This window comes from Peromyscus maniculatus, chromosome 14 (assembly GCF_049852395.1).
Source record: "Peromyscus maniculatus bairdii isolate BWxNUB_F1_BW_parent chromosome 14, HU_Pman_BW_mat_3.1, whole genome shotgun sequence".
Classification (NCBI taxonomy): domain Eukaryota; kingdom Metazoa; phylum Chordata; class Mammalia; order Rodentia; family Cricetidae; genus Peromyscus; species Peromyscus maniculatus.
This window is the reverse complement of record NC_134865.1, coordinates 86,460,076-86,475,888: the sequence shown is the minus strand read 5'-3', so window position 1 is coordinate 86,475,888 and position 15,813 is coordinate 86,460,076. Positions and strand designations below refer to the sequence as shown.

Genomic DNA, 15,813 nt, shown 5'->3' with positions numbered 1-15,813 from the left:
CCTCTCCTTCCTCTGAAGAAAGAAAAACTCCTTGTTTTTTCCTCATACATTTTGTCTCATTCTCCATAAAGGACATGTCTTTTTGTTGGACAATTTGTGTGATAACCATTTCTCAGTCAAACTTCATACAACAATGTGTATTCCCTCATGGGTAATTCTGGAGAGTTAAACCATTCATCTATGCAGCACAGATCAGTTCTTCAATAACTGACTGGCTGATGTTGACAGACAAATTATCTGCATTTATATCACATGATCCAGCTACATATAGGGCTTTTATTGTTTATTTATTTTTCATTTATTTATTTGTTTATTGCTGTAAGTTTGGTTGCAGAGCCACTGGATTGAGGGTTGGATCTACATTGATCATCATGGATAATGGAAACAGAGAGGATCCCTTTATATCATGCGGGACCCCTGGCCCTTCAGGGATTTCTGCTATTTATGGTTGTATTGTTAAAAATAGCCACTGGAGGAAAGCTTATGTTAGTTATATTGGCCATAGATACAACTAAAACACATGTGATATCTCTAGTGATCACAGTTACAATTTACTTACAAAACTCAGAGTAGGAGCCACAAAGGGCGTCAGCACACAAGGTTCAGGAGCAGGTACAGACATAGTTGTGTCCTGGTATCTGTTCTCTGGGCTTCTTCTACATTTCCTCATTTCTCAGAAATCTTTTCTGAATTTATCACCTGTAGTAACCTGTGATTTCTCCATAGAGATTTGTTTTTTTAGTGTTTTTTTTTTAATTTGAGATGAAGACAAACATGACCAAAATAGAGGATACCATCTGTAGGAGATTATAGGATCCCGTGGTGAGGAAGTTCATAGATGTTGGTGTGAGCCTTTCTCCTGTAGCCTTTGAGTAAAGTCTTAATTTAATTCTCTGACTAAGACAGGATTTAAGACTTAAGGGAAATAGGATGCAGGAGAGGCCATCAGAATCAGTTACTTATAAATACTATGAGTTCTCAAATCTTAACTCCTCTGAAGGACTGTTCACATAATCTCATATTTGATTCAATGTAATATTTTAACAAATTCAAGTTTTTGAGTATTTTTTCTCCTTTATTAATCAACCAGAACATGTACTTTTTATACCACATGTTCAGAATCCAGTGTTGAAACACTTGTCTTGAACTCAGGTGTGGCTGCATCTATGACATCTAAAGGACCTTGGGTGAAAATTTTGGAAGATAATTAAACTTTAGTTATGACATTCTGTTGTCTGTAATTCTGAAACTTTAATCAAACTGTTACCATATTAAAATATGACATTTCAGGAAAACTAAATTGATGTTCATGGTCTAAGATCCAAAATATTTGACCTCAGAAAAAGTTATCTCTTAATGGCTTTGAGGCAATATCTTTGTTTTTTCATTGACAGGGACATGCTCAGTCACATTGCCAAGGGTCCTTCCACCATACACAATGCAGGGATTCTTTTGAGAAGTTACAGTGAATATTTCAAATCTGTGCCTGACCAGTGAAAATGTGACATGGATATAGTATTCATCTATCTCTGTTCATTCTGTCATGAGGTCACATTCATCACCTTTAAGTAATTTTGAGAAGATGAGCTTATGTGTCATGAGCTCTTGGGGACACTATCTAAATCTGGCTGATTCATCTCCCTGTGGCTCCATATTATCACTCTGGAGATAGAAATGAACTCTACTGAAGATGTACTGCCCCTAGTGGCCACCTGTCACAAGGCTCCTGGGACAGAACTTGACATTTTTGTCACACATATTATCCTTTATTTTATTTTCAATGTGACTTTATGCCTTGATTCTTATCAGAATATAGTTCAAATGTAAATGTAATAAATATTTCTTGCATATGATGGGATGATGTATGAATTTAAGAGTTCAGCAACATGTGCCTACGTAGAGACACAGGTGAGTCATCACTTAAAGGCATGGCTATGGTGTATACTAAGTGACAGTAACTTGGAGAGCTGAGCAAAGCATGCAAAAACTGCATAGACTCTGAATGAGAATCTGATGCATGTAAATTTTACTCTAATATCCATCATTCAGTGTCTAGCAATCAAGGAATGGGAATTAGAGTAGTACCACTCACCAACACCTCAGTGTCCAACCAATCAAAGATTTGCTTCCTCTTTCTGTGACCCTGTGATAGCCAGTTCTACAAGTCTTGCTCTAAGAGGAGAAACCTTGTCTCTCAGGAAGCATGAAAACAATTCCACTGGAGCTAAATCCTTCCCTTGGCCACTATGAGGTCTTGATACTATTGAGTCAACAGAATAAGATGTTGACACATATATATATAGAGAGAGATTATAGATAGATAGATGATAGATAGATAGATAGATAGATAGATAGATAGATAGATAGATAAATAGATAGATAGATAGATAGATAGATTTGAGAGAGAGAGAGAGAAAGGCAGACAGAGAAAAAGGCAGATAGAGAGACAGACAGAAACACACACACACACAGGAAAGAAAAAGAGACAGAGAGAGAGTCAAAGAGAGAGAGAGAGAGAGAGAGAGAGAGAGAGAGAGAGAGAGAGAGAGAGAGAGAGAGAGGATTTACAGTGTTACCAATGTGGATTTAAAGGAATATAATGAAGATAACTGGTCAGGTATGATCTCATACTGAGGTAAGTAACAGTATGTCTGGAACGTATAAAAATGGTCCTTTAAAATAGCCCTTATTTACCAGGCCCTGAGACTAAGGTCAGTGTAAAGCTGCAATAAACCTAATCTAAATAGGATGGTAAATGGCTCAGAACCTTAATAATTAATTTGTGGTTTATACCTCTAGCTAACCTCCAAGAGGACCTGCTGTGCTTATGGTGGAAGATACATAGAATGGATAGTAGAAGAATGTATTTATAAATATAACTATGGCCACACGATAGGTTATAGAAGCCAGTATTATAACTGACATTAATGCTTCTTTACTTTTATATTAATAATTATGTTTTGGCATACATTTTGTTAAGCATATATCACTGTTTATATTTTGCTCCTAGCCCTTTGTCTTATGAAACAAAGTTAATACCGATATTTAAATGTTTTAAGTCAATATTATTAAATTTTTGGAATTTTCAGAGTAAGCATACCTCAAGTAACTTTTCCATTTATTCTGGAAGAAGAATTGGTTCATTTGACTTGCAAACATGACAGTAGGATATACTTGATGTCAAGTTAATGAGGAGTGAATTGTGATGTTTAGTTGCAATTGAAGCTATCTTAAATCAATACAGAGATTATACTTTGATGAATGTCAACAAGGATATTTCCACAGAGAATTAGCTGAGAGGAGAAGACCTTCCCACAGGTGGACCAGATAAGTGAAGTTTGATGTAGGCATCCTTGTGATCTGCTGACCCTTGTTTCCTCCTCAGGCCGTACATCGATTGTTGGTACTGCTGCTATCATCTACCCTTTAGATCTGACCCAACTTTCCCAGCATTCCCACATGAACTGAATATAAAAGACACTCCAGGGGACCCTAAGCCTCCAGTGCTGCTTTGACCCTACTAAAGCAACCAATTTCATGGACCACACAGCTACTGCATTCTCTTTCTCTACACTGTGTGGACACCCATTTTGAGATTCTTGAGCAAATATCCTGCAAGCTGAACTAAGAAAACCTAGATTGAGAATACCAAGGATCTGATTTGAAAACAGGAGAAAGAGTATAGCAGATAATTATTAAGAAGGAGGTGTGAATCACCAAAGGTCCTACACAAATATCAGCACTGCCATTCAACAGAGCAAAGAAAATTTAAAAAAAAAATGAGATCACCTTGTACATAGTGGAATGTCCTCAGCCCAGCATATGTGTTCATTGCTTTGAGATTATGGATGAGTTTACACACAAACATGTGTCAAATAAGATCCTTTAAAATTTTCAGTCTGATGTCTGAGGCCTCTGTGTATTTTCTACAATAAATATGTACTCATATTTTCTTTTAGAATGTATTAAAATGGAGCAAAATCGCAAATACTCTCCTCACAGTGATATGGTTATGTGAGTGTCAACAGGCATGCCTGACTGTGACCTAGAGTATCATCGGGGGAGCAGTTGTGCCTAGTGTTGACATTGGTGATGTCACACACCACAATATTTAGATACATGACTGAGTATGACACTTTTCGACCCCTTTTTACATTTTTTTGCACTACATTGAGTGCATCTTCTGTGCAGGTAAACAAAAATACAATTGCTGAGTCCTCGGGGCACAGTCATGTAATGACATATATTTTCTTTAATTTTAACATTGCTACATTATCTACCAGGAGACTCTCTTCCAATCTGAGGACAAGCTCAGACCTCCTTATACAGCAGGAGGACATGCAAATATGTTCTTCTTCTGCCCTCAGAAAACATTCCAGCACTGACTGAGAAGCTCAGCTGAGGAACTCAGTCCTGGATTCCAAGGTGTTCCCATTAAGTGCTCAGCACTGAACACAGAACTCTCACCATGAAGTTGGTGACCAGTTGACTTTTCCTTGTTGTTATTCCCAAAGGTAATTTACTGAGAAGTGGTGCTAATTGCATAAGTAGACAAATATGAGTTAGAGAAACAGTGGGTATGCATGATAATTTTCTCACACGGATTCTTTATGTTGTAAGTTGTCCATGGGCTGTAGCAGGTGGAATCTGGGGTGGGTTTCATGTAGCCAAAAGTGTCCCTCAGGCTTTTTTGTGCATCTCTTGGATACACCTTAACTATCCATGACAGGAACTTAGTCTATGATGTTCATGGTAAGGGCATGGAATAGATTGGAATAATTTACCCAAGTAGTATTATGTATTATACAGATTTCATGAATGAAAAATACACAGTTCTAAAAACAGATGTACCTGTAACAATTCATGATCTGAGGATATGTCCATGCATTATTGTGCAATAAACACAGTGAGTGAATGTTTCCATGAGTTCTGATGCAAAACTTCCTGCAGGTTGCTAAGGACAGTGGGGAAAGCACATGACACATTCACCTCAGGGCACTCCAGATCAGGAGTGGAGGGACATGAAAGGCAGGAATCCTCTGTGTCTGCTTGCCATACCAAATAACAGAATAATTTACCCCAGGGACCTTCGGTACCATTAATGTGCATAATATTTTTTCGAGTACCTGGATATTTAAAAATTTCAAGCCTAAGTTCATAGGAGAACATGGAGTCTGGACCAACAGTTAGGGAGCCTGCATGGGACTGACCTAGACACTCTGCATGTGAGTGACAGTTATGTAGCTTGGTCTGTTTGTAAGGCTTCTGGCAGTAAGATCAGGACCTGTCCCTGGTGCTTATCTAACTTTTGGGTACCTGTTTCACATGCTGAATTACCTCACTCAGCCATTATGCAGGGGGAGGAGCTTGGTCCTACCTCAACTTGATGTGCCATGTTTTGTTTAAGCCCATGGGAGGCCTGCCCCTTTCTGAATCTAGAAGGAGGAGGAGTGGATGTGGAGGAGAGTAGATGGGAGTCATGGGGGGGGGAAGAAAGGAGGGGAAACTGTGGTCAGCATGTAAAATAAATGAAAAAAAAATTAGATAAAATAAAATTTTAAAAAATTTCAGTTGCACTGTGACTGTATATATAGAAGATGCAGTCAAGCATGAAGAAGATTCAGAGCATCTCACAGGGCAGAAATATTTGGGCACCAGGATCAGTTCCTGAGGATGCTCACAGCCTATAGAGAGTAAATTACCCTACACAATGCACAGAAGTTCACTGACTTTCTTTGCCTAGAGCCATGTTAGGGGTTCATCTGGAAATACAGGAAGGACTGAAATGTCTTTGACATTTACTTGGTTGTGTCTGAGCGGCTGTGGGACTGGCGGGTGACAAAGATTTGTCCTGACTGTGGGCAAGGCAGGAAAATTCTAGCTACACATAGGTCATCTGCATTAACTTCCAATCAAAGGCTTAGGGAATATCATGGAAGAGGGAACAGAAAGAATTTAAGAGCCACAGGATGGGAAGGAGTTCTGTGAAATGTTGACATTTCTGACATGACACAACCACTGGACACTTGGTTTCAGAGGAACAGTGTTTTTACACATAACTTATGCAAAATCAAGCTAGTCAAAAATTCCAGCATGGATGGCAGAAAAGTTTCTGAGTCCCTACCCCTGGCTGGAACCTTCTGATAGATGGTTGCTACTGAGGCAGGGTCACTCTTCTTTGTGGAGATGGAATATAATGAGTTGTCCATGCCCCAAGGGGATGGTCCTATACACAGATGCACATTATAATACTAGTTAGACTCTGTGCTGAGTTATTAGTTAATTGAAGAGAGGGCTTGAACTTAGGAGGGAGAATTATTTATGGTTCTTGGAAGTGTCTGGTGGCATTGAATGAGTTTGCTTATCATTAAAATATATTACATACATGGATGAAAATTTCTCAGATATTATTTAACAAAACTATTTAAAATTCATGTTGGCCATACCTATTATAAGTGGTTTTCAAGTTATGATAGTATATGTAACCATACTAAATTAAAAGCCATTTATCAAAAAATTTACAACAAAGATCCTCATATGAATGAGAAAATGTGAAGTTTGCCATTCTGAGCCTGAGCACCTCACTCAAAAATGTTTCCCAGTTTTACCAATTATCCAGAAAACTGATTTCCTTTTTCTTCACTGGCAAATGCAATTGTGCTGTGTATATTTACCAGATTTCTATTTTAATCATTAGTTCATGGATATCGAGGAAGATTCTAATCCATAATTTTGTGAATATTTTTTATTTCCATTTTAAATTTTAGTTCTTTAAAAAGTCAATGCACTGATTTCCATTGCATCAGCATTAACTTTCCCACCAATGATGAAAGATTCTACTTTAGACACATCGGTAGAATTTGTTGTCACTAATTTTCTCAATATTATCCATCCTTCCTTGGTTGAGAGGAAATTTCAAATTATAATTAATTTGGCATTACTTGATGGCTAATGATATTAGATATTTTTTAATGTTTACTAGAAAACAGGAGAGAATCTTTGCCAGGTGTATGTTTGGTGGATATTAGTATCGAGAATCTATACTAAACCGAAACCTTAACCTACAAAAACCAAATGATAAAATCAACATATAGAAAAATTAACCACAGATGATTCTCCAAAGAAGAAAATAAATGGCCAATAGATATATGAAACAATGTTCAATATCCTTAGGCACAAGAGAGTAGAAAATGTAAAGAATGTCTTTAATCCGTTTCACTCAAATAAGAATGGTTTTTATCAAGAAAGCAAATGTCAAATAACAGTGAAGATACAAAGAAAGTAACACATTTCTGGTAGGAAAGTGAATTGGTACAGAAAGTCTTGGAAATTGTGCATGCTACTGAATTAAGTTCTCAAAGGTGTTTCTTGACTTTAATATTTCTACTCAATGATAATTGAGCATTATATCAATTATGCTTAAATTTTGAAATAATTATTATATTTATGAAGCAGAGTTGTGGACATGGTTAAATCACAAAACACTGAATGGTTTATCACATGCACACAATAAGCAATAGTGTAACACTGCTAATCCTACCTAACTCACCCATTTCATCTCTGCATTCTGTACTAAAGTCTGCACCATCTTCTACTTCAACCCTAGAGCTGATGATATAGCGGGAAGAAATGCAAATTAGGTTTCCCTCTGCTTGTGAAAAGGAACCCTGACACGACCCTGTAGCTCTAGCAGAGGAGCCCAGTCCTGAGTTCCCTGGTCTTACCATTCGGGGATCAGCACTAAACACAGACCTCTCACCATGAAGTTGTGGCTGAACTGCATTTTCTTTGTAACTCTTGTAAAAGGTTATTTATGGGAGTAAGAGATGCTGAGTGTGGGGGAGCATGAATAAGAGGTGGGCATGAGTAAGAGGGACAGTGGGTGTGTGTAACATTTTCCTGAACAGAATTCTCTACTATTACAGATATCCAATGTGAAGTGCAGCTGGTGGAGTCTGGAGGAGGATTGGTACAGCCTGGGGATTCCCTGAAACTCTCCTGTGCAGCCTCTGGATTCACCTTCAGTGACTATTATATGTACTGGCTCCGCCAGGCTCCAGGGAAGGGACTGGAATGGATTGCAGTGAGTAGAAGCAAAGCTAATAGTTACACAACAGAGTACAGTGCGTCTGTGAAGGGCCGGTTCACCATCTCCAGAGATGATTCCAAAAACACCCTCTACCTGCAAATGAACAGCCTGAAGGCTGAGGACACTGCCACTTACTGTGCAAGAGACACAGTGAGGGGACTTCAGTGTGAGCCCAGACACAAACCTCCTTGCCAGGGTGCTCAGCACCAACAGGGGGCGCTCTGGGCCAGATAAAAATGCCCAGATGTATTATTTCTCCATACAGTAATTTTCTCAGGAAAGTTCTCTGGAACATATAAAGCTGTATCTACCACAGAAGTCTCTGCATTGGAAAGTGGCAACTGTACAGAATGGCTGAACTATGAGAAACTGTAATGTGGGTGTAAATTTCTATTTGGCAAGAGGAAAATCCTGGAGACAAGAATAGAAAATCTTAAAAACACAGATATGTTTTATTTTCAAGTATATGCTGTATTTAGACATATTTCTTTGCAATTTGTTGAACATTATAAGATGTTGAACTTCTATGGTAGAGGCACTTTGGGTTTCCTTTTAAAATCACATTACAGTTTTATTCTAAAACAATACTTTGAGACTTGAATGTTGCAGCAATGCATATACATTGCATATTTTGCATATTTGTAATATATTTGTGTGATATGAAGCTATTATTTAAATAAAATATAAGAATTTTTTGTACAATGAGGGTCATTTTAATAAAAGAATTTCCTGATTTTGACAAAAATCCATTTTATATTATATTAATTACATTAAAATAATTATATAGTTCCATTTCTGATGGACTTTCTTACAGAGACATTGACAAAATATAGAACTCTTTCACATTTTTGACATAATTCAAAAACTTAATTCATTATGAAAATTTCTTGGTTCCATTCTAGCATCATTAGCTTACTGTCCTTACTTTAGTAATTTAATATAACTAAAGCTTCATATCTAGTTTCCTACCTAATTTGTTTGTTCTAAAGTAGAGTAATGTTTAATGACTACTGAGAGATCCTTACAGGATCAGACACTAAAGACCAAGGATGTTTGTAGTTTTCGAAATGGCTTTTCTTTTGCTTTCTTTGACAGTTTAAGGCAAATGTTGAATTTGTGCTTTGCAGAACTGATTAGTCCTTTTTATCTTTGTCCAGAATTGATCTAAATAGAGTACAGTAAACCAGTGTAGCTCTGTTTTTTAAAGAAGCATTCCAAAATAAAGTCCCTTGCACTGCTAAAAATTAAATCCTGATGACTTATAAGTTAGTATGGAGAATAGTGAAAATTTTAACATCTTTTTCTATAATTTCTGGCTTTTAAACCAAATTTTTTAAAACTAAACCTATGAAGCTTAGAGAAATGTAACTATATTATTTAGAATATGACATATGTACTTCTTTACTAATATTGTCTTAATGATTCTATGTTAGAGTGGCCACTTGGAATAGAAGCCATGGAGCATCACATTAGATATTATAATTTCTACATAAAATACCATGTTCTGAAAACAAAAATAAAAAAATCCATGATGGAATTAACACAAATAAACATTTACCCATATCTTCTTTCATAGTTCATGTTCATTGGCTGCATTCAGTCATTCCTCATCCCCAAGTGTATAGCCTTCCTTGTTCTCTTTTTCCATAGGATGTACTGTACCCACATGTACATTTGTCTATACACAGATGCACACATGCAGACACATACATATTTGGCTAGATTCTGTATATGAGGGTAAAATATGTTTTTATCCTTTCAAAGATTGCATCACCCCACTTAATATCAAATATTCTATATCCATCCATTTCCTAGAAAACTTTATAATTTCAGTATTATTTAGAGATCCAAAACATTTCCATATTATATATATATATATATATATACAAACACACACCATATACAATATTATTGATTGCTCTGTTGATAAACAACTATTTTGATTGTAATTATTTGCTGTAGTAAACAAAGCAGTAATAAACATGGGGGTACATATATCTCTAGGCATGGCATGGGTTTTTCTGGATATATACCCCAGAGAAAGATAGCCAGGTCATATGGTAGATCCAGCTTTAATATTCTGAGAAATTGCCAAAATGATTTCCACAATGGTTGAATTAGTTTCCATCCACACTGACTGTAAACAAGGGCTGCTTCCTCTCACCATCATCTCCAACATTTGTTGTCAGATGTGCTGATGGCAGCCAATCTCCCTGGGGTGAGGGCTGAAGTGGTATCTCAAAGTATTTATAATTTCATCTATCATGGTGTCTAGGGTAATGTCCATGTTTTAAAATATTTATTGACGATTTGTGTTTCTTTCATTCATTTTTTTCAAAGGCTTCTATTCAGGACATCTTTTACATACTAATTGAAGCTTATATTTCCTTGACATTTAATTTCTATACTTCCTTGTAATTCTGGATCTTAGCCATTGACTGGGGTGTAGTTGGTAAAACTTTGCTTCTATTCTGTCTTTTGAGGCAGGGTTTCTCTGTATAAAAGCTCTCTGGCTGTCCTAGAACTTGTTTTGTAGACCAGACTGACTTCAAAATCACAGAGATCCACCTGCCTCTGCCTCCTGAGTGCTGGGATTAAAGGCTTGGCCCCCACTGCCCGACAAGCTATTTGTTTCATTTGCTTTCTTCAAAGAGTCTCATTTTCCTGGTGTCCTCCATCCCTTTAGTCTCTTACACTCTTTCTGCCCCTCTTCAGTGTTTCCTGAGCACTGACAGAACGGATTTGATGTAGACATCCTATTTAGGACTGAGTGTTCTAAGGTGTCTCTGTCTTTGTCTCTGTCTCTCTGTCTCTCTGTCTCTCTGTCTCTCTGTCTCTGTCTCTCGGTCTCTCTCTGTCTCTCCACATTGTCTGGCCATGGATCTCTGTATTTATACATAGCTATTAAAGGAGGGGGCTTCTGTGATGATGGCTGAGCAAACCACTGATCTGTGAGAATAGCAGAATGTCCTCAGGAGTCATTTGATTAATATGTTCCTTTAGAAGAACAATAGTATTTGGTTTTGCCCTAGATCCCTGGCCTATCTACTCTCAAGTCCTTGACCAAGACAGCAGTGCCCAGGATGGGATCCATCTAATGGATTGAGCCTTAAATACAATCAGACATTGGTTGTTAATCCCACAAGCTTTGTGCCAGTATTACACTAGCACATCTTACAGGCAGGTCATCACAGGGCTACAGCTGGGTGAGCACTACCTTTCTACTCTGGTGCCCTGCATAGTGCCTTCCAGTTCTGTGAACAGTAGTCAATAGAGGTGAAGGCTCTAGGTTGGCAACAACTTGACTTACCTATGTTCAATGAGTTATGTAGGCATTGTCTCAAACCTGGAGGCTTCATCTAGTTATGAGAGATGTCCATTTGGGGCTCTGTATCCCCTATTATATGACAATTACATTTGGATCACCTTCATATATGTATGCAATTTAGGAAGCCTATACTGTATTAGGCTTCCATGTGGACTCCAAATCAGACCTTTGTTTTAGTTGTTCCAATGCATAGTCACTCCCTCAACTCCTCTCCTGTACCCCTCCCCTTCTAATCCTCCTGTCCCAGTGCCTCCTCCCATCCAGAACTGTAGTGGTATTATGTTCTCCAAAATATTGTTTACCTTAATAAACATCTGGGGTCAGAGAACAGAAAAGCTACTAGTTAGGCAGTGATAGCACATGCCTTTAATCCTAGCATTCCAGAGGCAGAAATCCATCTGGGATCTCTGAGTTCAAGGCCACATTGGAAACAGCCAGGCATGGTGACTCACGCCTTTAATCCCAGGAAGCAAGCCTTTAATCCTAGGGAATGATGGTAGAAAGCAGAAAGGTATATAAGGCATGAGGACCAGAAACTAGAAGCATTTTGGCTGGTTAAGCACTTGGCTGGTTAAGCATTCAGGCTTTGAAGCAGCACAGTTCAGCTGGGATTCATTCTGGATTAGAACACAGAAGATTCCAGTCAGAGGAAACAAGGCCAGCCAAGAAGTTGACCAGGTGAGGTTGGCTGTGGCTTGTTCTCTGATCTTCCAGTTCATCCCAATACCTGGCTCCAGGTTTGATTTTATCAATAAGAACTTTTAAGATTCCTTCTACACAGAACTGTGTTCATTTCCCCTTCATAGGGAGATCCACCACCCATCACAATCCCTTACTCCATATCTAACCTCTGGGGCTACATGTAGTGTAGTCTGCTTACCTTAAACTTAAGAGCAAACATCATCATATAAGTGAATCCATGCCAAATTTGTTTTATTGGGTCTGAGTTACCTTATTCTGGATGACTTTTCCCCTAGATTCAGACATTCAACTTCAAATTTCATGACTTCACTTTTTTAACATCTGAGTAATACTCCATTGTGGAATGTTCCACATTTTCTTTATCTATTTGCAAACTTGGTACATCTAGGCTGTTTTCAATATTGGGATATTATGAATAGAGCAGCAAACAACGTTTATGAGCAAATTATATGTAGTAGGAGGTAGGGCCTTTGGGGAATATGACCAAGCTGGCTCTTGAGGTAGATCTTTATGTGGCTTCCTAAGGAACCTTTATACTAATTCCATAATGACTGTGTAAGTTTGTAATCCCACCTGCAGTGGATGAGGGTTCTTCTTACTCTATCTATATCCTTGCCATCATAAGCTCTCAATTGTTTTATTGATCTTGGCATTCTGAGTAGTATACGTTGAAATCTCACAGGATTTTGTCTTGCAATTCCCTGATGACTGTAGATGTTGAACATTTCTTTGGTTGCATCTCAGCCATTTGAGTTTCCTCTTTTGAGAATTCTCTGTTTAAATCTGTACTCCCATGTTAATTGGATTTTTTTTCTTGTTGTTTTGTTTTTTGTATTCTTTATATATTTTAGATATTAGTCCTCTCTAATATATGCAGTGAATAAAAATCATTTTCCTTTGTGTAGTCTAGAATTTTGATTGAGTAATGGTGTTCTTTCCCATACAAAAGCTTTTTGTTTCATTAATTGTTTTTTTAGTGCCTGTTGATATCAGTGTTGTATTCATAAAGAGTGTTTTCTGCCAATGACTTCAAGATTATTTTCCATCTTTACATCTGTCAGATTCAGTGTGTCTGGCCTTATGTTTAGGTGTTTAAACCATTTGAAATTTAGTTTTGTAGTTTCCAAGTATGGATCTCATTGCAATTTTCCACATTCAGCCACCCAGTTTGACCAGCACCATCTGTTAAAGATGCTACTTTTCCAGGCATATTTGTGGGTTCTTTATAAAACATCAAGTGTCCTTAGGTGTGTTGACTTATGTAAAGTCTTTTGATTTGATTGCATTGATCAATGTGTATTTTTTATGTTAATGCCATGGTGTTTTTAGCACTAGAGCTCCATCTTAGAATTGAGATTGTGTATAGTATTATCTCTAGCTTTTTTTTTCATGATTGTTCAAGGTATCCTGAGTTTTTCAGGTTTCCATGTGAAGCTGAAAATTGTTCTTTCATTTTTTTTTTACTTTTTTATTTTATCTTATTTTACAATGTTGCTGGAGAGCTTCTCTCCAGGTTCCCCAAGCCCCGCAGTCCCACAATCCACTTATAAAATAATCACTCAGACGCTTGTATCACTTATAAACTATATGGCCGTGGCAGGCTTCTTGTTAACTGTTCTTATATCTTAAATTAACCCATTTTTATAAATCTATAGCTTGCCACGTGGCTGGTGGCTTACCGGCTTCTTTACATGCCCTTCTCCTGGTGGTCGCTGCAGTCTCTCTCCCTCCTTCTTCCTGTTTCCCCAATTCTCCTCTCTCTTTGTCCCGCCTATACTTCCTGCCTGGTCACTGGCCATCAGTGTTTTATTTACATAGAGTAATATCCACAGCACTTCCCCTTTTCTTCTTTTTTTAAAAAGGAAGGTTTTAACTTTAACATAGTAAAATTACATATAACAAAACAATTATCAAGCAAGAATTACAGTTACAATATTAAAGAAGATGTCCTATCTATCTTATATTTGTGAGTTTAAGGTTTTATATCTAACTTATCTTTTATCATAACTGAGGAAATTATAACTATCTAGTCTTTAACCACATCAAAGACCTGAGAAGGAAGATAATGGTATCTGAGAAATGGTAGATGGATGTAAGCAACTTTCGGGAATCTTGCAAGAGTAGACCAAGACAGCTGGCAGCCTGGACAGTCACCTAATGTTTCTCAGCATTGTTGGTGCATTCAAATTGGCTACAGGCCTAGAGTATCTGACAGACCATTTTCAGAAGCAGGATTTCTGAAAGACCATCTTACCCTGTCTTGGCAGAGTACAGTGGTCGCTTTCCTTGTGTCCCGCTTTTCCAGAAAGGAGAGCATTGCATTTGTACTGTCAGCCATCAAGGCAAGGGCAGTTCTTTGCCCAGTAGACCATTTTGTGCCAAAAGACAAACTTCCAGATGGAAATGTCTTAGAAGCCCAACATTCTCACGGGATCAATTTGGTGCAGCCAGGAGCAATTGTGTCTCATGTTAACAGAATTCTAAGTTATTTAAATGCCATATTCTCTAGGTCTATGAAGTGTTTGAAGATTACCTATCTATCTGAAATATATCTATGTATACCTAGAAGACTTAACTAACATGGTTACAAATATGATTATCATAAATGAATAATTATTAACCTATTTTTAATTATCCATTACAATTTTAAATGAGTTACATAAACATAATACCTCAAACAAGAATAGAAATATATATATACAGTATAACAAAATTAACTTCAAGTCTGCATCAATAAAGTAAAATTTATACCAATGTAAAACATTTTAAGCATAAACTAAAATTTATACCAATGTAAAACATTTTAAACAAGTTTTTCTTTAAAAGTAGATTCATTAATCTACCCTTTTATCTTATCATGTCCATATCCTCCTATATATCTAATCATATCCCCTTTTTCTTTTTTAGAAAGAGATCACATTTATAATCAACCTGTTTTAAATAAAAATATTGGTTTTTCTCTGTCCCACACCAGAGGGCTCTTCTGATTTGGGACACAAGAATCTCTTAACCATTTTTTTTAAGCAATATGTCTGGGTTTAGAGGGAGAGTGAGCCAATTCCACCTCTAAAGCCAGCTTGGTATATTTGGGAATTTGGGCGTAGCATCTCTTACTACTTCCTGCTGGAGGGGGGCGCTGTATCTTATGGGGATGCAAAGAAAATTTTAGACCTATGGGGTAGTCCGTGAGGCTGTATTGTTTGAACCAGTTGCCTTGAAACCGCTCTGGATGCTGGATCATCTGGGCCATGGTGTCATCGGAGACCTTTCAGGGGGTCTTGGCTGTTGAAACCTGATGTATCTTAATCTGGAACAAATCCATAGCCTCTGGCTTTCTGTGGAAACAAAAGCAGAACCTCTTTTCCAAAGCAACATATCCTTAAATCCAAATTTTGAAGTCAAGTTACCTTTAAAATATACATATTGGTTTAATTCAACATCTTTTTTGATCAAATGTTTTTTTGCAGTTAAAAATCCCAAAGACAACACAATCCAGATTGTCTGTGTAATATTCATCTTTACGTGGCTTTTTAGATTAATTTTTTGTCTCTTTCAAGCCTATGTATATTTTATACACTTTGTAAACGATGTTATCTGAATCAGTCTTTTTGTGAGCCTATTGCTTTAAACTGCATCCTTCTAAGCCTGAAACAGCGCTGTGGCTGCTGGCTCTGCCCACTTTAGCTTCCCAACA

At 37.4% G+C, this 15,813-nt stretch overlaps 1 pseudogene; it reads left to right on the top strand.

The window, feature by feature from the left end:
* The first annotated feature begins 1,886 nt into the window (after nt 1-1,886).
* LOC102905046 (immunoglobulin heavy variable 3-72 pseudogene) lies at nt 1,887-8,323 on the top strand (annotated as a pseudogene).
* Nucleotides 8,324-15,813: the final 7,490 nt, after the last annotated feature.